Source organism: Papio anubis, chromosome 19 (genome assembly GCF_008728515.1).
Source record: "Papio anubis isolate 15944 chromosome 19, Panubis1.0, whole genome shotgun sequence".
Lineage (NCBI taxonomy): Eukaryota > Metazoa > Chordata > Mammalia > Primates > Cercopithecidae > Papio > Papio anubis.
Window position 1 is genome coordinate 16,559,385 of NC_044994.1, and position 26,141 is coordinate 16,585,525.

Sequence of the window (26,141 nt, forward strand, 5' to 3'; positions counted from 1 at the left end):
TTAAAGTATGAATCAAAAAATGTTGGCCGGGCGCAGTGGCTCAAGCCTGTAATCCCAGCACTTTGGGAGGCCGAGACGGGCGGATCACAAGGTCAGGAGATCAAGACCATCCTGGCTAACACGGTGAAACCCCGTCTCTACTAAAAATACAAAAAAATTAGCCGGGCGTGGTAGCGGGCGCCTGTAGTCCCAGCTACTCGGGAGGCTGAGGCAGGAGAATGGCGTGAACCCAGGAGGCGGAGCTTGTAGTGAGCCTAGATCGCGCCACTGCACTCCAGCCTGGGTGACAGAGCAAAGACTCCGTCTCAAAAAAAAAATAAAAAATAAAAAATAAAAAAAATAAAAAAAATGTTTGAAGTATCTTCAAAACATACAAGAAGTTTTTTGTAACATTTTCCTTAGGTTCTTACTATATTGGGCTTACAGAAAAAAAAGATTAAAAAATTCTCAAAGCTCTGTACAATAAAAATGAAAAGGATAAAAATAAATCTATTGGGCCAGGCGCCTTGGCTCATGCCTGTAATCCCAGCCCTTTGGGAGGCTGACGCAGGCGGATCACGAGGTCAAGAGATCAAGACGATCCTGGCCAACATGGTGAAACTCCGTCTCTACTGAAAATACAAAAATTAGCTGGGCATGGTGACCCCCGCCTGTAGTCCCAGCTACTCGGGAGGCTGAGGCAAGAGAATTGTTTGAACCCTGGAGGCGGAGGCTGCAGTGAGCCGAGATCACACCACTGCACTCCAGCCTGGTGACAGAGCAAGACTCTGTCTCAAAAAATGAATAAATAAATCTATTATCTACTTAAACAGTCCACTATAATATATAAACCACTGTAGTTACTCATAAATGCTGGGATTGAAACTAAAATTGATTCAACAAATGTTTCTTGAGTATCTACTGATGATAGGGGCTGTTATAGGCACTGGGGTACCATGATGGATAATATGGTCCCTGCCCTCCAGAACAGGGCAAACATGCAAACAATCACAACAACATGTGTCAAGTACAGCAATGTACATGGAACAGTGGCTGCACAGAGGAGAAGGGGAGTGGTTAGCTATCTGTCAACATTAGTGATTAGATACAGAGAAAGTAAAATGTAAACTGGTACTTGAATAAGAAGTTCACCAAGATCACAGGGGTGAGCAAAGTTCCTTGGACACTAGATACATAATAGGGAGATTAACCAAGATATGGGATAGAAAATAAACAACGTGAGTGAAGATGTGACTCTATTTGTTGTGGTGAGTTTGAGATTCCTGTGGGAAACAGAGATGAAGATGTTCAATAAGAAACTAGCAGGCTGGGCACGGTATCTCACGTCTGTAATCCCAGCACTTTGGGAGGCCAAGGTGGGCAGAGCAGTTGAGGTCAGGAGTTGGAGGCCAGCCTGGCCAACATGGTGAAACCCCGTCTCCACTAAAAATACAAAAATTAGCCAGGGGTGGTGGCACATGCCTGTAGTCCTAGCTACTTGGGAGGCTGAGGCACAAGAATCATTTGAACCTGGGAGGTGGAGGTTGCAGTGAGCTGACATTGTGCCACTGCACTCCAGCCTAGGTGGCAGAGTGAGACCGTCTCAGAAAAAAACAAACCAATAAACAAACAAACAAACAAAAGGGCCCGGCGTGGTGACGCACGCTTGTAATCCCAGCACTTTGGGAGGCCGAGATGGGCGGATCACCTGAGGTCAGTTGTTCCACACCAGCCTGGCCAACATGATGAAATCCTGTCTCTACTAAAAATACAAAAAATTAGCTGGGCGTGGTGGCGGGCGCCTGTAGTCCCTGCTACTCGGAAGGCTGAGGCCGGAGAATGGCGTGAACCCGGGAGGCGGAGCTTGCAGTGAGCCAAGAATGTGCCATTGCACCATTGCACCCCAGCCTATGCGACAAGAGTGAAACTTTGTCTAGGAAAAAAAAGAAGGAAGGAAGGAAGAAAAGGAAGAAAAGGAAGGAAGGAAGGAAGGAAGGAAGGAAGGAAGGAAGGAAGGAAGGAAGGAAGAGAAGGTAGCTAATTAATAACAGTTTAAGTACATGAAAGCAGTTGTAGGGTAGAATTTTTTGTTGTTGTTGTTGAGACAGAGTCTCGCTCTGTCGCCCAGGCTGGAGTGCAGTGGTGCAATCTCAGCTCACTGCAAGCTCCGCCTCCAGGGTTTACGCCATTCTCCTGCCTCAGCCTCCAGAGTATCTGGGACTACAGGTACCCGCCACCAGGCCCAGCTAATTTTTTTTGTATTTTTAGTAAAGATGGGGTTTTACTGTGTTAGCCAGAATGGTCTCTATCTCCTGACCTCATGATCCGCCCGCCTCGGCCTCCCAAAGTGCTGGGATTACATATGTGAGCCAACCGCACCTGGCCTGTAGGTTAGAATTTAAATAGCACCTGTAGTACCAGCCAATCATGGTGAGGATAGTTAAGGGGCAGGGAGCCGGGGGAGAGCTCCTATCTGATGACTGCCAATTTCCAGAATAAGAAAAGGGACAGATTTGTGGGTACCTGAGGAGAAGAGAGGACTCTTCCTATAAGACAGGATGGTAGGAGAGGAAAAAAATGGGTCATGGGGCCAATACAGTCATACAGATTGTTTTATTATTTTTAAGAAAGAGAAAGGAACAGAGCCAGTTAAATTTCACCAAGAAAAGGAAAAATCAACAACTCATGTTGCCTTGTGCCTGAAGCCCACAGGTATCAGTTTCAAGACAGGCATTTGACTAAAACATATTCTTAAAGCAATCTGGACATTCTCTCACATCCAAAGCAATTGATACTACATATTCAAAGCAATTTGACACTGCATGTTCAAAGCAACTGACATTACGTGTATCAAAATTAGTCTAGCTGTGCAGCCCAACCACACTCTAAAGATTTTGACTATGAAACTTCAGACTTAACCAAATAAGCAATACTTAGAGGATAAATTCCAAAATGCTAACAGGCATGTTCACTGCTTTTCCCTTATAATCTTTTATAATTTTAGAAAGGAATGGCAGGGGTGGGGAGGAGACTGGCACCTTCTCTTATCACCTCTTGGAAATGAGTGTGGTCATTTCTTTGGCTGTCCCTAGACTGTAAACTCGATTAGAACAAGTGCCTCATGTTTGTTCTGTTCCCCTATTATATCCCTAGCAAGGTGCCTAAAACATGGCTGGCAACCAAATATTAATTAACCAGATGGATGGATGAGGACTTAGTCCTTTGAAAACAAAGCAATCAGGTCTCCCTACAGGAAGGTCTACAGGCAATGCCTTACAAAAGGTATATCTAGTGACATAAAATTAACAGTTTTTTTTTTCTAATAAGCCACGGGAAATACATTTTTAAAAATATACACTGCCAGGCACAGTGGCTCACGCCTGTCTGTAATCCCAGCACTTTGGGAGGCCGAGGCGGGCAGATCACCTGAGGTCAGGTGTTCAAGACTAGCTTGGACAGCATGGCGAAACCCCGTCTCTACTAAAAGTACAAAAATTAGCCAGGCGTGGTGACAGGCACCTGTAATCCCAGCTACTCAGGAGGCTGAGGCAGAAGAATCACTTGAACCTAGGAGGTGGAGGTTGCAGTGAGCCAAGATCGCGCCACTGCACTCCAGTCTGGGCGACAAGAGTGAGAATCTGTTTCAAAAAAAAAAAAAAATTATACCAAAAAAGGGAGAAATTGTTTAAAACACACCCCCCCCAAGTATTTAGGTTGATAACTACTTTCTTAATTTTATGCATTTTTAATTTGTAAACTATTTCTATTAGTTTCTGACTAAAAGTTACCTTTAGAAGAAAATTCAAAATTGATTTTTTAAAGAATCATCCAAATTCATATGTTGAACAGATTTTTTAAAAACATTCTTCCAAATCATGAGAGCTTATTCCAGAAGAGCACTTTGCCTCTGATATTTAAGCCAGAAGAAGACAAGCATTCCCAAATGCAGCTGGTCACAATGGATTGCAGCCATTTCTATCAGTGAACATGGTATTTTTCAAGACCACTTTTTAGCTCCTCTTCTCACATTCACGCAATTCCCAGCTCTGTTTTTAGATTAATGAGATTTTTCATGGCCGTAAGAATGTTTTCCAGGAAATAATTAGATGGAAAACATTTTGAGCTTCAAAAACCAAGAGACAAGAGACCATTTTTGCCTTACGTTTTCTCTCCTCCAAGGTCCACTAGGGAAAGCTAGACTTCTAATTTTTAAATTCTTTTGAGGACAGTAAATTTATATTTTGTTGCTTTATAAATATCGTAAAATTACTTAAACTGGTGACCATACTTGATAGTCTATGCCACTAAATCCCCACTTAATACAGTAGATAAATTCCATGGCCCCAACAGTTCTGAGATATTGACAAAGATTTTAAAACTTACAGCTCAAAGGGTGATGACTTGTTAAATTTGGTTGGAGTCTATTATTTTATCATTTGAACAGCTTGCTACTTTTCTTTACAATTCCAGCTTAATATCTACAGAATCAGCCAGGTGCAGTGGCTCACACCTATAATCCCAACATTCTGGGAGGCCAGGGAGAGCAGATCACTTGAGGCCAGGAGTTCGAGACCACCCTGGCCAACATGGTGAAACCCCATCTTTACTAAAAAATACAAAACTTGGCTGGGTGTGGTGGTGCACACCTGTTATCCCAGCTACTGGGGAGGCTGAGGCATAAGAATCACGTGAACCCAGGAGGCAGAGGATGCAGTGACCCAAGATCACACTACTGCAGTCCAGTCTGGGTGACAGAGTGAGACTCTGTCTCAAACAACAACAACAACAGAACCAAGACAGAAAATTCCTGGAGAAATCAAAGATAATAAAATTCAACAATAAGAGCTAATTCACCTGGGTGTGAGAAACTGAAAATATTTAATAATGTGCCCTTTTTCAGGAATAGAGTTCTTAAAGGTATTAGAAAAGTTAAAACCCCAGACATCCAGGCTCAATTCACCTAGTCATACATATAAAAACATGCAATTGTAAATCTTAAAACATCAGAGAAGTATGGGGATGCCTCAAAAAATTAAACACAGAATTACCTATGATCCAGCAATTCTACTTCTGGGATATACCCAAAAGAACTAAAAGCAAGGAATCAAACAGATATTTGTATTCCCATGTTCACAGCAGAAGTAACCTAAATGTCCACTGACAGATAAATGGAAAAACAAAATGTGACATACACAAGGTAATATAATTTAGCCTCTAAAAGGATGGGCGTGGTGGCTCATGCCTGTAATCCCAAGACTTTGTGAGGCCAAGGCAGGTGATCACTTGAGGTCAGGAGTTCGAGACCAGCCTGGCCAACAGACCAGGGAAACCCCATCTCTACTAAAAATACAAAAATTAGCTGGGCACGGTGGCACACGCCTGTAATCCCAGCTACTGGGGAGGCTGAAGCAGGAGAATCACTTCAACCTGGGAGACAGAGGTTGCAGTGAGCCAAGATCGCGCTACTGTACTCCAGCCTGGGCAATAGAGTGCGACTCCGTCTCAAAACAAAAAAGCCATTGAATAAAAAAAATTCAGACCCTGAATATTGTGTTTCTCATTTCCCATGCTCTTGCTCTCCAAATTTCAGCAGATTCAGGTAACTTTTTGGCCAGGTGCAGAGGCTCACCGCTGTAAGCCCAGCACTTTGGGAAGTTGAGGCGGGCGGATCACCTAAGGTCAGGAGTTCGAGACCAGCCTGGTCAACATGGTGAAACCCCGTCTCTACTAAAAACACAAAAATTAGCCTAGTGTGGCAGTGTGTGCCTGTAGTCCCAGCTACTGGGGAGGCTAAAGCCCAAGAATGGCTTCAGCCCGGGAGGCAGGGGTTGCAGTGAGCTGAGACCGTGCCACTGCACTCCAGCCTGGGAGACAAAGCAACACTTTGTCTCAATCAGTCAATCAATGGAAGGAAATTCTGACACATGCTAGAACATGGACGAACCTGGAATACGTCATGCTAAGTGAAATAAACCCCTCACAAAAGGACAAATATTGTATGATTCCACTTAGATGAGACAGCTAAAATGGTCAAAGTCATACAGACAAAACATAGAATGGTGGTTGCCAGTGGCTGGAGAAGGGAGGAAGAAATAGGGGTATTGTTTAATGGGAACAGAGTTTCAGTTTAGGACGCAGGAAAAGGTTCTGGGGATGGACAGTGGTGATAGCTGTACTACAATGTGAATGTACACAATGCCACTGAATAATACACAACAATGGGTAAAACAGGCCAGGTGTGATGGCTCATGCCTGTAATCCCACTGCTTTGGGAGGCTGAGGCAAGAGGATAGCCTGAGGCCAGGAGTTTAAGACTAGTCTGGGCAACACAGCAAGACCCCAGTCTCTACAAAAAATAATAATAATAATTACCAAGTGTCATGGTGCGCACCTATAGATCCAGCCACTTGGGAGGCTAAAGCAGGAGGACTACTTGAGCCCAGGAGTTCAAGGCTGCAGTGAGCTATGACCATGCCACTGCACTCCAGCTCTGGGCAGCAGAATGAAACTCTTTTTAAAAACAAACAAACAACAACAAAAAAACCTAAAAGGGCAAATTTGATGTTACGTACATTTTACCACACACAAAAAAAATCAGGAAGCATCTAAAATATGACTTGCACAATTGCCAAATGGCATTTGTACTTTTTTTTTTTTTTTTTGAGACAGGGTCTGTCACCAAGGCTGGAGTACAGTGGCACAATCTCAGCTCACTGCAACCTCCTGCGCTCAAGTGATCCTCCCACCTCAGCCTCCCAAGTAACTGGGACTACAGGCACATGCCACCATGCCCAGCTAATTTTCATATTTTTTGTAGAGTTAGGGTTTCATCGTGTTGCTGAGGCTGGTCTCAAACTCCTGGGTTCAAGCGATCTCTCCACCTCAGCCTCCCAAAGTGCTGAGATTACAGGCATTAGCCACTGCATCCAGCCAGTATTTGTACTCTTTTTATTTTTTGAGATGGAGTTTCGCTCTTGTTCTCCAGGCTGGAGTGCAATGGCACCATCTCGGTTCACCACAACCTACACCTCCCGGGTTCAAGTATTTCTCCTGCCTCAGCCTCCTGAGTAACTGGGATTACAGACATGTGCCACCACGCCCGGCTATTTCATATTTTTAGTAGAGATGGAGTTTCTCCATGTTGGTTAGGCTGGTCTCCAACTCCTGACTTCAGGTGATCCGCCCACCTCGGTCTCCCACAATGCTGAGATTACAGCATGAACCACCGCACCCGGCCCTATAATCTTAATAAAGACAAACGGAGACTATTCAAAAATTATTAAAAATATATGTTGTGATTAGTTTTTAAATTCTCAGATACTAATTTTATGATTGCTGTTACATTAATATTTAAAATACATTGTGTGCTAGAAATTTGAATGAGAAAAATTAAATATCTATGAACAAAAACATCCTATAAACTAAATTTTAAAAACATAAAAACCAGTACTGTGCTTAGCCTTACACTCCAAAGTAGTCAGCTGCCTTTTTTTGAAATAGGGTCTCAGTCAGTTGCCCAGGATGGAGTGCAGTGGCACGATCATGCTTCACTGCAGCCTCAAACTCCTGGACTCAAGCAATCCTCCCACCTTGGCCTCCTGAGTAGCTGGGACCACAGGTGCATGCCACCATACCCGACTAATTTTTGTATCTTTCATAGAGATGAGGTCTGGCAATGTTGCCCAGACTGGTCTCGCACTCCTGGCCTCAAGGAATTATCCTGTCTTGCCTTCCAATGTGCTGGAATTACAGGCATAAGCCACCTCACCCAGCCTGTAGTTAGCTGCTTAATGGTGTGCTTTCTCCTGACACTATATTCTTTTAATACCAGCAAGGTATTAAAGTAACTACATGAAAACATGGCAATGGCAAAAAAAAAAAAAAATACATATTTGCTCTAACTATGATTAGTTGCTAGTAATCAGTAATTTCTCTGATGCACTCATATGCCTACATGTATGTATATGTGTACACATTATGCACACATGTGCATATACACATATTATGCATACAGAAAACTCTGACATTTGTGATAACATAAATGCATTTTTTGCTTGTTTTAGAAACTGAACATTGCTAGACAAATTCATACTTAATCTAACACTCTGATCCCAGAGCTGAAGCAACTGAAAAGCCCCAAGGTGAAGTTACTTGCCAAGTGTTAACAGTAGAGTCACAGCCAGAATGTAGAAGGGGTGAAATAATGCTACGTATTTTATAAAATTCAATTCAGCTGCAAAACTTAAATTGCTTCTCATTAGTGCGCCTGTGTAAGCACCGAGGAAGGTGAATCTGAATTATGGCTTGAGTGCCTCATTTTAAAAAGCTTTATTCATTAACTGAGAATACCTAAAACATGGCAATTTAAGGAAACAGGAGCAAATTATAAAGCCTATTTTGGGAAGCACTAACCTGTATTGTTTTAAGTTAGAAGACAAAATTTTTATCACTTAATTTTTAATTCAGTGAAACTTTTTCTCTAACTTCCTCAGTAAGTTTTTGTGCCCTAATAAAAAGCATTCATCTTCTGGAGAAGAAATGATGGAGAATTGGCCAGAATTGTAATGTGTCATCTTATGGTTTGTAAAGCACTGAAATCATAAAATGTTTATGCCAAATTATTATTTACTTTATATTTGATAAATTTACATTACCTTCTTTTATTCATATCCATTCCATACCCACACTGACTTGGATGCCATGCAGACATAATAAAAAACCAACCCTATCACTGGGTATTTATTTTATCCATATTCGGTTGGAAATTTTAATGTTTGTTAAAATTAGTAAAAATTAAATAAGCTTCATAGCTTTGCTCAATGAAGTTGTTTAAAATAACTTTAGGTGCTATAATTTTAGCTGCTTTAACAATTAAGCACTAACCCCTAGATGCACCCCTGATTTCAATTTCAACTTGACAGATCCTGAAAACTATTAACTACTGTTTCAAAACAGGGCAGGTGCGAAGAGCAGAAAAGCCTACAAATTTGACAAATCAAGTTTAGTAACAAAAATCCTAGCAAGGAGGCTGATTGTTACCTTTTAATGATAAAATTCCCTAAATTTTAGAAAAATGCATTAAAATTTTCCCATTTCAATTATTTCACATTTGAAAATTAACTTTCAAACTCGATTAAACTCATGTATGATAATACTGACCATTTATGCATCATAGAAATACCTCTTTAAAGAAAAACTTTAAACACAAAGTAAAAACATGTGGTTACTTTCCATTGTCACATGATAGGAAAATATACAGTTAAAGACTGTTTTCACTATACAGTAATTTCCTACTTGCAGGCTGATAAATAAAAATAAAGTGAGTGACCTAGTTTATCTTCCTAGTAATAGCATTAAACCTATTTCTTATACTAGCCCACCTCAAACAGCCCCCTTAATATTGACAGTACCGACACAGCATTAGTGGCAGAGTCCAGGTGAGGAAAAACATTTCTAGAGACCAAGAACATCACATAAGATACTTATATGACACCACAATCATAAATATATATATACTATACAGAGTACATAACAGTGTCTTTTCTTAAACTTCATGAATTGTTAGTGTAAGCTGGTGACTGCAGTGCTAAAACCTGTCCTCTTTCTACGAAATTCAGAGAACTTGCTAGGTCTTCAAAAAAGTTCTGATTGCCAAAGTTCAGACTCAGCTTGGACGAACTGACAAGCTTCTGAAGGATATCAAATTTCTCACATGCACTTGATATCATATTCTCTCTTCTCCACTAAGTTATTCGTTTGGCCGATTTCTGCTTTCTGCCTACTACTTTTCTCAATGAATACATATAATGTATAAAAGCTCAGCTTCCAGTAATGTCAAGAGGTAAGAAACTGACACAGTTAACAACTTAAAAATATTATGATCAGATATACAGATGTATCTCTAAGTAAAATAAAGCCACAAGGAGAAAATTTGTAATGTATTAATATTTAACAGGCATTGCGCCATGTTATTACTCAAAAAGACTGGCTGTATTCTTCAGCCTAATTGTTGTTGGTTCTAAAACAGTATCATTTCCCCTTGTTTTGAGGAAATGATGGGGATAATTTTTCTTTTTTTTCTTTTTTTTTTTTTTTTGAGAAGGAGTTTCGCTCTTGTCACCCAGGCTAGAGTGCAACGGTGCAATCTCCACTCACTGCAACCTCTGCCTCCTGAGTTCAAGCGATTCTCCAGCCTCAGCCTCCCGAGTGGCTGGGATTACAGGCGCCCACCACAATGCCCGGCTAATTTTTGTATTTTTAGTAGAGACAGGGTTACACCATTTTGGCTAGGCTGCTCTCCAACTCCTGACCTCAGGTGATCTGCCCGCCTCGGCCTCCCAAAGTGCTGGGATTACAGGCATGAGCCACCGCGCCTGGCCAGGAATACTTTTATAGAAATAATACCTGTGGTTCACGCCTGTAATCCCAGCACTTTGGGAGGCTGAGGCGGGCGGATCATAAGGTCAGGAGTTCGAGACCAGCCTGACCAACATGGTAAAACCTCATCTTTACTAAAAATACAAAAAATTAGCAGGGCGTGGTGGCATGTGCCTGTAATCCCAGCTACTTGGGAGGCTGAAGCAGGAGAATTGCTTCAACCCGGGAGGCAGAGGTTGCAGTGAGCCGAGATCGTGCCATTGCACTCCAGCCTGGGCAACAAAGCCAGACTCTGTCTCAATTTAACAACAACAACAACAACAAAAAACAACAACAACAGAGAAATCCTACCTTCCTGCTCTGAATCACTAGTCGGCTAGAATAATACGTGCAAAAATGAGCAGCCTCCAGAGAGAAGAATTAGCCACCCACCATAAATTTCTGATTCACAATGAGATATTTAGCAAGTGTCATTTTGATAAACAACCTTCACAAAATACTACACTGAGATAACAAATGTTTCAGATTAATCTACTCAAGCTTTGGCAGTTAAGTCCTATTTTGACTATCTGTTGCTCAACACTAGAGAAGAGTTACACTTCCTGGGAGAAATGAAAAAGACAGTAGTTAAATTTTCAGAAAGGATTGTTACTGACAGTTTTCTCCTCTTTTCCCCCAATAAATTGTAGACAAAGCCCACTTAGTGGTTTAGAATTAGGGAATTAAAAGGCGGATTTTGTTACTATGCTGTAATGAAGAATCTTCACAATTCCAGCTTGAGGGGGGTAGGGGGGTGGCTCAGAATTTACACCCATCACACTGCCGCAAAAAAATTCATTGTACCAGGGTTAGACTGCGAATACTGCTCCCCTCAGAACGAATCCGCAAATTATTTCCCAAATGCTGAGTAAAGAGGTGAGGAGGTTCCAAACTCCAAATCCAGAATGCACCTACTACAGGGCAAAGACTGAAGTTTTCAGGGAAAACACACCACCGATTTTAAAGCTGATTTAATTATATTAACTATTCAGACACCTAATAGCCACATTTGCAACATTCAAGCAATCTTATTTAAGCTAACAATATCACACTGCCCACAGTTCCATTTCACAATACCGTCTGCCTAAAAACGACAACTTGAACTGAAAACTAATACTAAATCAGGATAATCCTTTTCAGTGCCTCCTGCTAATCATTAGGGCAGCGGGATAAGTGAATTGTTCAAGTCTATTGTGCAGCTGCGCTCTCATTCAGTTTCGGAATCTCCCTTGGATATTAGTTCATGCTTGTAGAACCGACCACGCCGTACACTGGGAAACAGTCACATGAACAATGCGTGACTTCCATTGTGCATCAATCCTCCTCTTGTTAGGAGGAAATTAAAAAGTCACGATGGACACACGAAAGTACCGAGAAGGCACGCAGCTGAAGATCTGGTGGGGGATGCATGCGGCACCAGCATGGTCGTGGCACCCGAGTGGAAGTGCAACAAATGCCAACATCTTGTTACTTTTAACGCCTAACTTCCTGCAGCGCTGGAGCAGCCAGCGGCCGCCGGGAAGGCGAGCTCGGCTGCAGCCCTGCGTCGCCGCGCCACGACCAGACCATTCTCTGAGACGCCCGGGACTGGAGCGCCCACCCCCAACCAGGCGCGGACAGACCTCCCGAGCGCAGCCCGGCGCAGCCCGGCGGGAACCCATCAGCGCGGGAACCAGCCTCGAACTCCAGGCGGGGACAGCCGCGAGAAACTGACCTACGCGGTCACCCGGGCTCCCAGAGCAACCGAGGCGGGGGACACGACCGCAGGCTTCCCGTCTGCCCGCCCCACGTCGAGAAAGTGGTCGTCACCGACTCTCGCTGGCACTCCCCGAGGACGCTCGAGCCCGCGTAACGACTGTCTTCGGGGCCCGGGGCCGGGACCAGGGCGGAGCGCGAGGTGGCGCCGCCCCTCCCTACAGCCCGCCCCTGGAATGCGCACCCTCCTGGCGAGCTGGCATCCCGCCCGACCTGTGACCGCAGCGGGGACACGCCCATTTCCCGCCCACTCCCCGCCCCTGCCTGGCCTGCCCACGCCCCCGGCCTGCTCCTGTCCCGCCTGGGCCACCGGCGCTGGTTCCAGGTTTTGCCAACTACTAGCGAGGCGCAAGGCCTTCGCGCTCCTCCCACCACACCCCGAGGGAAGAAGGGGCAGGCCCTACCCCGAGACTACAAGGGACCGCCGTGTGAGCCAGTGGAAGACCCCCGTCCCCAGGCAAAATATAAGTCCTGGGTTAATACTCTGGAAGTTTGTCATTAAGCAATATATGACCCAGCTGCGCAGATTTTTTTCCTTTTTGCTTTGGCTGCAACTCGACCCGTGGGAACTTAATTGGCAATATAAATTAGACAATTTACAAAAAACACCTCCTTTTACTTTCACATGTGAAAGGAAGCCCTTAAAATGCCATACAGGTGTAACCATTATAGAATAGATATGCGTGAGACAAGGATTTACAAAATTTCCTCACCTGCTCCCCTCCAGATTCCATGCACAAGGTGTCTAGTTAGAGGAGTTAGCAAATAGTCTATAACGTGAAGGTTCAAACTCTAGCATAATCCACCGTTTTTGTTTTTTTCTTTTTTTGAGGCAGGGTCTCACTCTGTCTCCCAAGCTGGAGTGTAGTGGTGCGATCTCGGCTCACTGCAGCATCGTCTTCTGGGTTCAAGCGATCCTCCGGCCTCAACTGGACTACAGGCAGGTAATCCAGGCACTGGGACTACAGGCGCGCCCTGCTGCGCCTGGACAATTTTTGTATTTTTAGTAGAGACAGGCTATCCCTGTGTTGCCCAGGCTGGTCTCCAACTCCTGGGCTCAGGCGGTCCTCCTTGCCTCGACCTTCCAAAGTGTTGGGATTACAGGCGTGAGCCAGCCCTGCAGGCCACAGCTTTGCTTTTTAAAAACATTTCTGCATAAAAAGACAGGAAATTACGAGCATCCGAAAACTGATTTCTGCTTTCCTGAATTTTCCAAATGTATTTAATGAACATGTTCTTTTGCAATGAAAAAGTAACAAATAGGTACCGTTTTTTAAAGGACTGCAGTTTTTCCATCAAGTCTAGAATCATGTATTGAGAACCTATCATAGGCCCGTTTGTCATTGTGATACCTGTGAAACAGCATACGGTAGATCTTTTGAAATGATGTTTTTGGATACCACAAGCAATCCTGCTGGTGTATCTCAGACTGGCATCATCTTTTATTAACAAAGCAGGCACTTTACTGGCACAATACTTCAACTGCAAAATGTGTGGTACTAAAGCAGTCGTATTTGTCTGGAAAAGAAGAAACCTCAGGGTTAATTATCTAAGGATATTGAGCCATCTTTTTTTTTTTTTTTTTTTTTTTTGACACAGAGTTTTGCTTTTGTGCAGTGGTGCAATCTTGGCTCACTGCAACCTCTGCCTCCCAGGTTCAAGGGATTCTCCTGCCTCAGCCTCCTAAGTAGCTGGGACTACAGGCGCATGCCACCATGCCCAGCTAACTTTTGTATTTTTAGTAGAGATAGGGTTTCACTCTGTTTGTCAGTCTGGTCTCAAACTCCTGACCTCAGGTGATCCACCCGCTTCAGCCTCCCAAGGTGCCGGGATTACAGGTGTGAGCCACCACACCCAGCCTTGAACCATCTTCATAGCAAAAATAAAGCTACCAAAATAATGACAATAATAATTGGCTACTGAAATAATTTTCCATGATTCCATGAAAGTCTTCATTCTCTCTGTGATGATTTAATTACCTAAATTCACAACTTGCACTTTGCAACTCCCTTCTACAGTTTGTAAATGAAAAACAGATTGCAGTCAATAGAAGGATGAAGTATTAATCACTACAGTTATCAATAAGAGAAGTTCCAATCTTGATAGCATTACTATTTGTACTGTATTTTTAAAGGACTTTATTTGGTATTTCCATAAAATATGCAGAAAAGATATCTCATTGGCATTTATATTACTGACTGCTAGTACAGGTAAAATCACCATGATGTCATAACAGAATTCATTATTCTAGAACACTGTGTCTAATGGAACTCTCTGCGATGATAGGAATGTTCTATAATTCTACCTTGTCCAGTACAGTAGCCACTAGCCACATGTGACTGTTGAGCACTTGAAATGTGGCCAGTGTGACTGAAGGTTTCAAGTTGTATTTAATTTAAATAGCCACATGTGGATAGCAGTTACCATATTGGGCAGTGCAGTTCTAGAATAACAAAACTATCACTAGATTGTCCCCATCATGTCATACTCTATTTTAAGAAACATTTGGCAGAAATAGAACCTCTGGAACTAGTTAATAAATATTTTCCTTCGTATTCCTTTCTGAGCTTTAGGTGGATAGATATTTTAACTTTGCAGATGCCGCATATTAAAGTAACTATTAATATGATCCTTACATATATAAGTAGGAATTGCAATGGAAACTCTGACTGGTTGCGAAACGGGTTTGGGAGTAGCGAACCCTTGGCCCTGTCATTCTCGGGCCTGCCTGACCCACACTGAAAGTGAACAGGTTAACTTTAGACCGGGATGGGCTTCATCAGAATTGCTCATTGCCTAGTTCAGACTGGCTTCACCTTGGACCCTTTTGTTTCAGGAAACTTAGAAGCCCAAATCTTTCCCTCCCCATATTCCAATGACCTCCTTCAGAATGTGATCCTCTTTAGATTGTAGTACCTAATGTCTGTGCCCTTGCAGTTTTGTCTTCAGCCTGAGACATCCCAGAATGCACTTAGTGCATTGCATGTTTTAAAAACACTCCCCTGGTGCCAAGGTAACTTTGAAGTGTTGCAGGAACACGCTAAAGGCTTAAGTCTCATTAAAAGGAGGATTTTATGGACTGAGACTTTGGGGAGGGCTTTGGGTAATTACTGCCTGGAATACTGAAAAGTAGGTCATATGTCATCAGGCAAATGCAGATAAACTGTTGAGTTGAGGGAAATGAATCATTCTCTTATACCTACAAATGAAAGACATTGTAGTTACTATTAACTCCAGACCATCAAAGCTATAAGGTCATTGGGAGGTTTTCTCTCTTAAAAGTGGTCTAAATTTGTTATTTGTCATTTGTGCCATTACACTCAGTTTATTTAATAACAAAAATGAATTGGTATATATTCAGATATTAAATTCTTTTTATTTAGACTTACTTTTGTACCCATCTCTCTTTTCCTGCAGATATGACACACAGGTGTCTAAGCAACTGCCTTTCAACAGTGATTGATTTTGCTGGTTCCCCACACAAAAAGTTTGGAAGAGACCCTTATGTCTTCTGTAGAGTTTCTTGGTTGTAAGCAGCAAGCACTCATGCTGGCTAACTTAAGCAAATAAAGAATATATCACGCAGACATCAAAGAAACAGCTGGAAATCTGGCTTGGCAAAGGCCAGATTAGGGCACTCCCAGGGATGTGGGTAGTAGGAACCAGTCTATAGTTTTTCCTCGGTGCCAACACTGGGAAAGAATATGTTCCAATTATTTTCATTTTCCTATCCTTTTGTCTTTCTTCAGAAGAAGCAAAGTTGAGAGATAGTCTTTCATAGCTTTTCCCATAAGGTATGTGCTCCTTGGGCAACATTTTCAACTCAACCTTTAGCCCTTAGCTTGCGTTTTCTCTTTGTTTTTTCTTTTGAGACAGGGGTCTTGCTCTGTCACCCAGGCTGGAGTACAGTGGCATGATCGTGGCTTACTGCAGCCTCAACCTCCCAGGCTCAAGCTATTCTCCCACCTCAGCCTCCCAATTAGTTGGGACTACTGGTGCAAGCCACCATGCCCAGCTAAGTTTTGTTTATTTTTTATAGAGACAGGGTCACACTATGTTGCCCAGGGTGGTCTCAAACTCTGGTTTGAGCAATCTGCCCACCTTGGCCTCCCAAAGTGCTGGGATTGTGGGCATGAACCACCTCACCTGGCCTATCTTTCTTTATTCATCATGAATATACCCTGCTTAGCCTGGTCAACATGGAGAAACCCCGTCTCTACAAAACAAAAATTAGCCAGGCATGGTGGCATGACCTGTAGTCCCAGCTACTCAGGAGGCTGAGGTGGGAGGATCACTTGAACCTGGTAGGTGGAGGCTGCAGTGAACTGAGATCACATCACTGCACTCCAGCCTGGGAGACAGAGAGAGACCCTGCCTCAAAAAAAAAAAAGAAAAAAGAAATCCGAATATATCCCGCTTTTCTATCCATAATTGTCTGCTCAAGCAGTGTGCCTGACAGTCATATGACCCCTTCTAGGAAGCCTTGGAAAGTCTGCCCTGCCTATTGCCCCTTTTTGAGGACTTCATTATGCAGCCTACAATTCTTGGCGCAGCTGAGGGAGCAAGAGCAGGGCCTCCTAAATGGCACCTTTCTATTAGGCTTAGCAAAGGCCTGGTAAATGTGCTCTGCCCAACAGGAAATCTCTATACTGAGTAGCAGTGAACCATCTAGATTTCTCTCTTGGGTAGGTTTAACCGTGACGCATGCAAAGGACAGTCCTTAGTCAAGGTAGATGCAGAAAGGCTCACAGAGGGAAGTGACAGCAGAGAGAAAGCAGAATCCATGGGACAGCCTGAAGGAGAATAGAGAAAAGATGACCAGGAGCCGCAGAAGCAACAGCAGAGAGAGAATGATTGAGACCCCAGAGTGTGGAAACACTAGGGTAGGGAGCAAAGGATGGTGCCCCCTGCTGAGACGTCCAGAATGGCTGGCTGCAGTTACATCTTCAATAATCTTATGCAGCAGCGCGAGGTCTCTGCTTTTATGTCTCTGTATTGTTGCAGTAAATTCTTACTCTTTATCTGATGTAACCTAAGTGTTTTTCTATTCCTTGAGCCCAGAAAGAGCCTAATACACCATTACAATCCCCTTTCCTGTTCTCATCTCTCCCATTTTAATCTGTAACCAATAACCTTGTGGATACCTCTTTCTTTTCAATAGCCATCTCTTCAGGGTCTCATGCTGCTCTTTGCTCTTCCGACTCTTCTAAAATGCATCTCTTTTCCAGATCCCTACTAACCACCGCTATCTATATCTCAGTCACCTGTCAGCACCTGCTACAGGTCAAAGGCCCCATTCTCAATGAGTTACAGTAGAAGGTGATTTTATTTCATTCACTGAAGTTACAAAGATCAAGGGTAGGAACCTCATAGGCCGGCAGTCTCTGGGCCTAAATTGGAAGTATGAACCAAATCACTGACTCCTGGGTGTTAGATTTGTTAGAGTCGTCAGAAATCATCTAGTTTAATCTGAAGCCTAAAGCCAGACTGTCCTCAACCACATTAGGAAGAGGTTGCCCGCCCCCCACCCCACCCATCTGTGGCTGGGAACTTTCCAGACTGGCAGGTCACTACTTCACACTGCAGCCCAACCGCTTTTTTTTCCAACATTAAGAATGTGGGGCCAGGCATGGTGGCTCATGCCTATAATTCCAGCACTTTGTGAGGTCCAGGCGGGCAGATCGTTTGAGCCCAGGAGTTCAAGACAAGCCTGGGCAACATGACAAAACCTTGTCTCTACAAAAAATACCAGGAAAATAAAAAAAAAAATCTGTGTGTGGTGGCACACAAATGTAGTCTGAACAATTCATGAGGCTGAGACTGGAGGATCGCTGGAGCCCAGAAGGTCGAGGCTGCAGTGAGCCATGATCATGCCACTGCACTCCAGCCACAGAGTTAGAGGCAGTCTCAAAAAAAACAAAAAGGTTTGAAGACGATGGTCATGAGTAGCCTTGTTATTTCTTTTCCATGTTTCAACCCATCTTCATGCTCCAACTAGTTGGTCATGGTAGTCTAACACAGTTAGACTAACACAGAAGTAAACATACCACAACTGTTTCTATGAAGCCAAAGAGGGTAGGGAAGTCTTCTCTTAGTAAGTCCTATGATAATATCAGCTTTTCTAAACTTATGGCCTTTTTTCCATACATATTGTCTCTGACCTCTCCACTGCTCTCTGGTGGTAGCTCACTTAATAGAGACCTGGGAGAAGGAGGTGGTGGAGTTAGACTGGAGAAAGAAAGCAGGGAGTGCAGCAAAGAAGTTATACATTTATATACAAATTCCTAGCCTCATGAAGTTTATAAGCTAATTTGGTAGGCAAAGTATACAATTAAAACTCATAAAAAATTAAGCCATAACAGCCAAAAATGGTAAGTAAAATAAATTCTAAAGGATTTAGGAGGACTAGAATAGAGAAGACATTTAGAAGTAGTGGTATTGGGGGGGCACACCCATGATGGCTGAATAGGAACAGCTCCAGCCTCCAGCTCCCAGCATGAGCCACACAGAAGATGGGTGATTTCTGCATTTTCAACTGAGGTACCGGGTTCACCTCACTGGGGCATGTTGGACAGTTGGTGCTGGTCCGCAGGTGCAGCCCGACCAGTGAGAGGTGAAGCAGAGCAAGGCATCGCCTCACCTGGGAAGTGCAATGGGGAAGGGAATTCCTTTTCCTAGCCAAAGGAAATTGAGACACACACACCTGGAAAATCGGGTAACTCCCACCGTAATACTGCGCTTTTACCAAGGGTCTTAGCAAACGGCACACCAGGGGATTATATCCCACACCTGGCCTGGAGGGTCTGACACCCACAGAGCCTCCCTCATTACTAGCACAGCAGTCTGAGATCTAACTGCAAGGTGGCAGCGAGGCTTGGGGGAGGGGGCACCTGCTATTGCTGAGGCTTAAGTAGGTAAGCAAAGCTGCTGGGAAGCTCGAATTGGGTGTAGCCCACCACGGCTCAAGGAGGCTTGTCTGCCTCTGTAGACTACTCCTCTGGGGACAGGGCACAGCTAAACAAAAAACAGCAGAAACCTTGGCAGAGGTAAATGTCCCTGTCTGACAGCTTTGAAGAGAGCAGTGGATCTCCCAGCATGGAGGTTGACATCTGAGAACGGACAGACTGCCTGTCAAGTGGGTCCCTGACCCCTGAGAAGCCTAACTGGGAGACATCCACTAGGTGTAGACCGACACCGCACACCTCACACGGCTGGGTACACCCCTGAGACAAAGCTTCCAGAGTGAGAATCAGACAGCAACAATTGCTGTTCAGCAATATTCTATCTTCTGCAGCCTCCATGGCTGATACCCAGGCAAACAGGGTCTGGAGTGGACCTCAAGCAAACTCCAACAGACCTGCAGCTGAGGGTCCTGACTGTTAGAAGGAAAACTAACAAACAGAAAGGACACCCACACCAAAACCCCATCAGTACGTCACCATCATCAAAGACCAAAGGCAGATAAAACCACAAAGATGGGGATAAAGCAGTGCAGAAAACCTGGAAATTCAAAAAATCAGAGCACGACTCCCCCTGCAAAGGAACGCAGCTCATCACCAGCAACGGAACAAAAGCTGGATGGAGAATGACTTTGACGAGTTGAGAGAAGAAGGCTTCAGTTGATCAAACTTCTCAGATCTAAAGGAGCAACTATGTAACCAGCGCAAAGAAACTAAAAAACCTTGAAAAAAGATTTGACGAATGACTAACTAGAATAACCAATGTACAGAAGTCCTTAAAAGAATTGATAGAGATGAAAACCGTAACACGAGAACTACATGACAAATGCACAAGCTTCAGTAACTGACTCGTTCAACTGGAAGAAACAGTATCAGCGATTGAAGATCAAATGAATGAAATGAAGTGAGAAGAGAAGTGTAGAGAAAAAAAGAATAAAAAGAAATGAACAAAGCCTCCAAGAAATATGGGATTTTGTGAAAAGACCAAATCTACATCTGATTGTTGTGCCTGAAAGTGACGGGGAAAATGGAACCAAGTTGGAAAACACTCTGCAGGATATCATGCAGGAGAACTTCCGCAACCTAGTAAGGTAGGCCAACATTCATATTCAGGAAATACAGAGAACACCACAAAGATACTCCTCAAGAAGAGCAACTCCAAGACACATAACTGTCAGATTCACCAAAGTTGAAATGAAGGAAAAAATGTTAAGGGCAGCCAGAGAGAAAGATCGGGTTACCCACAAAGGGAAGCCCATCAGACTAACAGCAGATCTCTTGGCAGAAACTCTACAAGCCAGAAGAGAGTTGGGGCCAATATTTGACATTCTTAAAGAAAGGAATTTTCAACCCAGAATTTCATATCCAGCCAAACTAAGTTTCATAAGTGAAGGAGAAATAAAATCCTTTACAGACAAGCAAATGCTTAGAGATTTTGTCACCACCAGGCCTGCCCTACAAGAGATCCTGAAGGAAGCACTAAACATGGAAAGGAACAACCGGTACCAGCCATTGCAAAAACATGTCAAAATGTAAAATCCATTGATGCTAGGAAGAAAGTGCATCAACTAACAAGCAAAATAACCAGCTAATATCATAATGACAGGATCAAATTCACACATAACAATATTAACCTTAAATGTAAATGGACTAAATGGTCCAATTAAGACACAGACTGTCAAATTGGATAAAAAGTCAAGACCCATCAGTTTGCTGTATTCAGGAGACCCATCTCACATGCAGAGACACACATAGGCTCAAAATAAAGGGATGGAGGAAGATCTACCAAGCAAATGGAAAACAAAACAAAAAAAAAAGCAGGGGTTGCAAACCTAGTCTCTGATAAAACAGACTTTAAACCATCAAAGATCAAAACAGACAAAGAAGGCCATTACATAATGGTAAAGGGATCAATTCAACAAGAAGAGCTAACTATCCTAAATATATGTGCACTCAATACAGGAGCACCCAGATTCATAAAGCATGTCCTTAGAGACTTACAAAGAGACTTAGACTCCCATACAATAATAATGGGAGACTTTAACACCCCACTGTCAACATTAGACAGATCAACAAGACAGAAAGTCAACAAGGATATCCAGGAATTGAACTCAACTTTGCACCAAGTGGACCTAATGGACATCTACAGAACTCTCCACCCCAAAGCAACAGAATATACATTCTTCTCAGCAACATATCACACTTATTCCAAAATTGACCACATAGTTGGAAGTAAAGCACTCCTCAGCAAATGTAAAAGAACAGAAATTATAACAAACTATCTCTCAGACCACAGTGCAATCAAACTAGAATTAGGACTAAGAAACTCAATCAAAACCTCTCAACTACATGGAAACTGAACAATCTGCTCCTGAATGACTACTGGGTACATAATGAAATGAAGGCAGAAATAAAGATGTTCTTTGAAATCCATGAGAAAAAGATACAACATACCAGAATCTCTGGGACACATTTAAAGCAGTGTGTAGAGGGAAATTTATAGCATTAAATGCCCTCAACAGAAAGCAGGAAAGATCTAAAATTGACACCCTAACATCACAATTAAAAGAACTAGAGAAGCAAGAGCAAACACAATTAAAAGCTAGCAGAAGGCAAGAAATAACTAAGATCAGAGAAGAACTGAAGGATATAGAGACACAAAAACCCCTCCAAAAAATCAATGAATCCAGGAGCTGGTTTTTTGAAAAGATCAACAAAATTGATAGACTGCTAGCAAGACTAATAAAGAAGAAAAGAGAGAAGAATCAAATAGATGCAATAAAAAATGATAAAGGGGATATCACCACCAACCCCACAGAAATACAAACTACCATCAGAGAATACTATAAACACCTCTATGCAAATAAACTAGAAACCCTAGAAGAAATGGATAATTTCCTGGACACTTACACTCTCCCAAGACTAAACCAGGAAGAAGTTGAATCCCTGAATAGACCAATAGCAGGCTCTGAAATTGAGGCAATAATTAATAGCCTACCAACCAAAAAAAGTCCAGGACCAGATGGATTCACAGCCGAATCCTACCAGAGGTACAAAGAGGAGCTGGTACCATTCCTTCTGAAACTGTTCCAATCAATAGAAAAAGAGGCAATTCTCCCTAACTCATTTTACGAGGCCAACATCATCCTGATACCAAAGCCTGGCAGAGATGCAACAAAAAAAGAGAATTTTAGACCAATATCCCTGATGAACATTGATGCAAAAATCCTCAGTAAAATACTGGCAAACCAAATCCAGCAGCACATAAGAAAGTTTATCCACCATAATCAAGTGGGCTTCATCCCTGGGATGCAAGGTTGGTTTAACACACATAAATCAATAAACATAACCCAGCATATAAACAGAACCAAAGACAAAAACCACATGATTATCTCAATAGATGCAGAAAAGGCCTTTGACAAAATTCAACAGCCCTTCATGCTAAAAACTCTCAATAAATTTGGTACTGACGGAACATATCTCAAAATAATAAGAGTTATTTATGACAAACCCACAGTCAATATCATACTGAATGAGCAAAAACTGGAAGCATTCTCTCTGAGAACTGGCACAAGACAGGGATGCCATCTCTCACCACTCCTATTCAACATAGTGTTGGAAGTTCTGGCCAGGGCAATCAGGCAAGAGAAAGAAATAAACGGTATTCGGTTAGGAAAAGAGAAGTCAAATTGTCCCTGTTTGCAGATGACATGATTGTATATTTAGAAAACCCCATTGTCTCAGCCCCAAATCTCCTTAAGCTGATAAGCAACTTCAGCAAAGTCTCAGGATACAAAATCAATGTGCAAAAATCACAAGCATTCTTATACACCAATAACAGACAAACAGAGAGCCAAATCATGAATGAACTCCCATTCACAGTAGCTTCAAAGAGAATAAAATACCCAGGAATCCAACTTACAAGGGATGTAAAGGACCTCTTCAAGGAGAACTACAAACCACTGCTAGGTGAAATAAAAGAGGACACAAACAAATGGAAGAACATACCATGCTCATGGATAGGAAGAATCAATATTGTGAAAATGGCCATATTGTTCAAGGTAATTTACAGATTCAATGCCATCCCCATTAAGCTACCAATGACTTTCTTCACAGAATTGGAAAAAAACTGCTTTAAAGTTCATATGGAACCAAAAAAGACCCCACATGGCCAAGACAATCCTAAGCCAAAAGAACAAAGCTAGAGCCATCACGCCACCTGACTTCAAACTACACTACAAGGCTACAGTAACCAAAACAGCATGGTACTGGTACCAAAACAGAGATACAGACCAATGGAACAGAACGGAGCCCTCAGAAATGATACCACACATCTACAGCCATCTGATCTTTGACAAACCTGACAAAAACAAGAAATGGGGAAAGGATTCCCTATATAATAAATGGTGCTGGGAAAATTGGCTAGCCATATGTAGAAAGCTGAAACTGGATCCTTTCCTTACTCCTTATACGAAAATTAACTCAAGATGGATTAGGGACTTAAATGTTAGACCTAAAACCATAAAAACCCTAGAAGAAAACCTAGGTAATACCATTCAGGACATAGGCATGGGCAAGGACTTCATGTCTGAAACATCAAAAGCAAGGGCAACAAAAGCCAAAATTGACAAATAGGATCTAATTAAACTAAAGAGCTTCTGCACAGCAAAAGAAACTACCATCAGAGTGAACAGGCAACCTACAGAATGGGAGAAAATTTTTGCAATCTTCTCATCTGACAAAGGGCTAATATCCAGAACCTACAAAGAACTCAATCAAATTTACAAGAAAAAACAAACCACCCCATCAAAAAGTGGGCAAAGTATATGAACAGACACTTCTCAAAAGAAGACATTCATACAGCCAACAGACACATGAAAAAATGCTCATCATCACTTGCCATCAGAGAAATGCAAATCAAAACCACAATGAGATACCATCTCACAACAGTTAGAATGGCAATTATTAAAAAATCAGGAAACAACAGGTGCTAGAGAGGATGTGGAGAAATAGGAACACTGTTACACTGTTGGTAGGACTGTAAACTAGTTCAACCATTGTGGAAAACAGTGTGGTAATTCCTCAAGGATCTAGAACGAGAAATACCATTTGACGCCGCCATCCCATTACTGGGTATATACCCAAAGGATTATAAGTCATGCTGCTCTAAAGACACATGCACACGTATGATTACTGCAGCACTATTCACAATAGCAAAGACTTGGAATCAACCCAAATGTCCACAGTAACAGACTGGATTAAGAAAATGTGGCACATATACACCATGGAATACTATGCAGTCATAAAAAAGGATGAGTCTGTGTCCTTTGTAGGGACATGGATGCAGCTGGAAACCATCATTCTCAGCAAACTATCACAAGAACTGAAAACCAAATACCGCATGTTCTCACTCATAGGTGGAAATTGAACAATGAGATCACTTGGACACAGGAAGAGGAACATCACACACCAGGGCCTGTTGTGGAGTGGGGCGAGGGAGGAGGGATAGCATTAGGAGATATACCTAATGTAAATGACGAGTTAATGGGTGCAGCACACCAACATGGCACATGTATACATATGTAACAAACCTGCACATTGTGCACATGTACCCTAGAACTTAAAGTATTAAAAAAAAAAAAAAAAAAGAAGTCGTGGTATTTACACTTAGCCTTGGCTTTGTATAGGAAACACCAGGAAATGGGAAACGAGTACCCTTAACTCGTTAATTATACTTTAAGCAAGAGCTCAGGGCTGTTTTAGAAACAGATTTTTGAATCACCCACAAATATCCATGATGTTGTATAGCATTACCATCGGAAAGAAGATTGGGATAATGACACATAAAGACTTAACAGACAGCCTGGGCAACATGGAGAAACCCCATCTAAGTGGGAGGATCACCTGAGCCTGAGGAGAACAAGGTTGTAGTGAGCTGTGATTGCACCACTGCACTCCAGCCTGAGAGGCAGAGTGAGCCCTCATCTTAAAAAAAAAAAAAAAAAAGACTTACCAGAACAGATAATTTGTTATTCATCATTGATTAGTTCATTTATTCATAAGTCAGTAAATATATACATATTAACTTAGTAAATGAGATGATTTTGTGAGTGGATATATATGCCAGACACTGTTTTAGGCTTGGTGAGAGATAAAAGATAAATCCAATAACAGTCCTTCTCTTCAAAGACTTAATCTAGTAACACAGATGAGATGAAATAAGACTTGTAAATCAGCAGGTATATGAATAAATTAAAAAATAATAATAACCATGAGAAAAGTACAGATAAAGGAGAAATAAGAGGAAGAAAATTTTTTGGCTTTGTTTTGTTTTCAGTAGGGGATGAACAGTGAGTGCTTTACAGAAAAGGTGGGTTTTAAAGTTGCAATGGTTTGAATGTGTCCCCTAAAAGTTCATGTATTTAAAACCTAATTTCCACTGTAACAGTATTAAGAGGTGGGACCTTTAAGAGGTGATTAGGTCATGATAGCTCCAGCCTCATGAATCAATTATTGCTGTATTTGGGAAGTGAGTTAGTTATCATGGGAGTGGGTTCCTGATAAAAGGATCAAGTTCAGCCTCCAATCCTCCTCTATCTCATGCTGGCACCTCCTCTCCATGTGGTACCCTTCCACCATTGGATGACCCAGCCCTAACCAGATGCAATGCTATGCTCTTGGACTTCTCAGCCTCCAGAACTGAGAGGCAAATACATTTCTATTCTATATGTTACCCAGTTTGTGATATTCTGTGATAGAAGCAGAGAACAGACTAAGACAAAAGTTAAATGCTTAAGATGGATAGGATTTGAACATATGGAAATGATTAAAGAACATGTTATGCAAATGAAATAGTATGAGCAAAACTGACCAAGATAGAGAAGCGTGGACACAAAAGGTAGAGGAGGACCTTGCACATGATAGACCACACAGAAAATGCATGAAACAAAACACTGGCTGGATTCTCAGGAAGGTCCAACAATCTTCTATCCTTTATCCTTCCCTAGTCAGTCCCAAGACAAAGCTAGAGGG

The 26,141-nt window shown here is 42.4% G+C and overlaps 1 protein-coding gene across 4 annotated transcripts in view; it reads right to left on the reverse strand.

The window, feature by feature from the left end:
• OSBPL1A (oxysterol binding protein like 1A) overlaps nucleotides 1-26,141 on the reverse strand; it is a 247,289-nt gene that overhangs the window by 213,220 nt on the left and 7,928 nt on the right. The window contains exon 1 of one of the 4 annotated variants that reach the window (XM_017951628.3): nucleotides 12,864-12,887. The exons of 1 other annotated variant lie outside the window; for it this stretch is intronic. The gene's annotated coding sequence lies outside the window, so the exon portion shown is untranslated. Of the gene's footprint in view, nucleotides 1-12,017; nucleotides 12,325-12,863; nucleotides 12,888-26,141 lie in introns of those variants that run through there. 2 more of the 4 variants (XM_017951626.3, XM_017951629.3) reach the window with 2 other exon arrangements.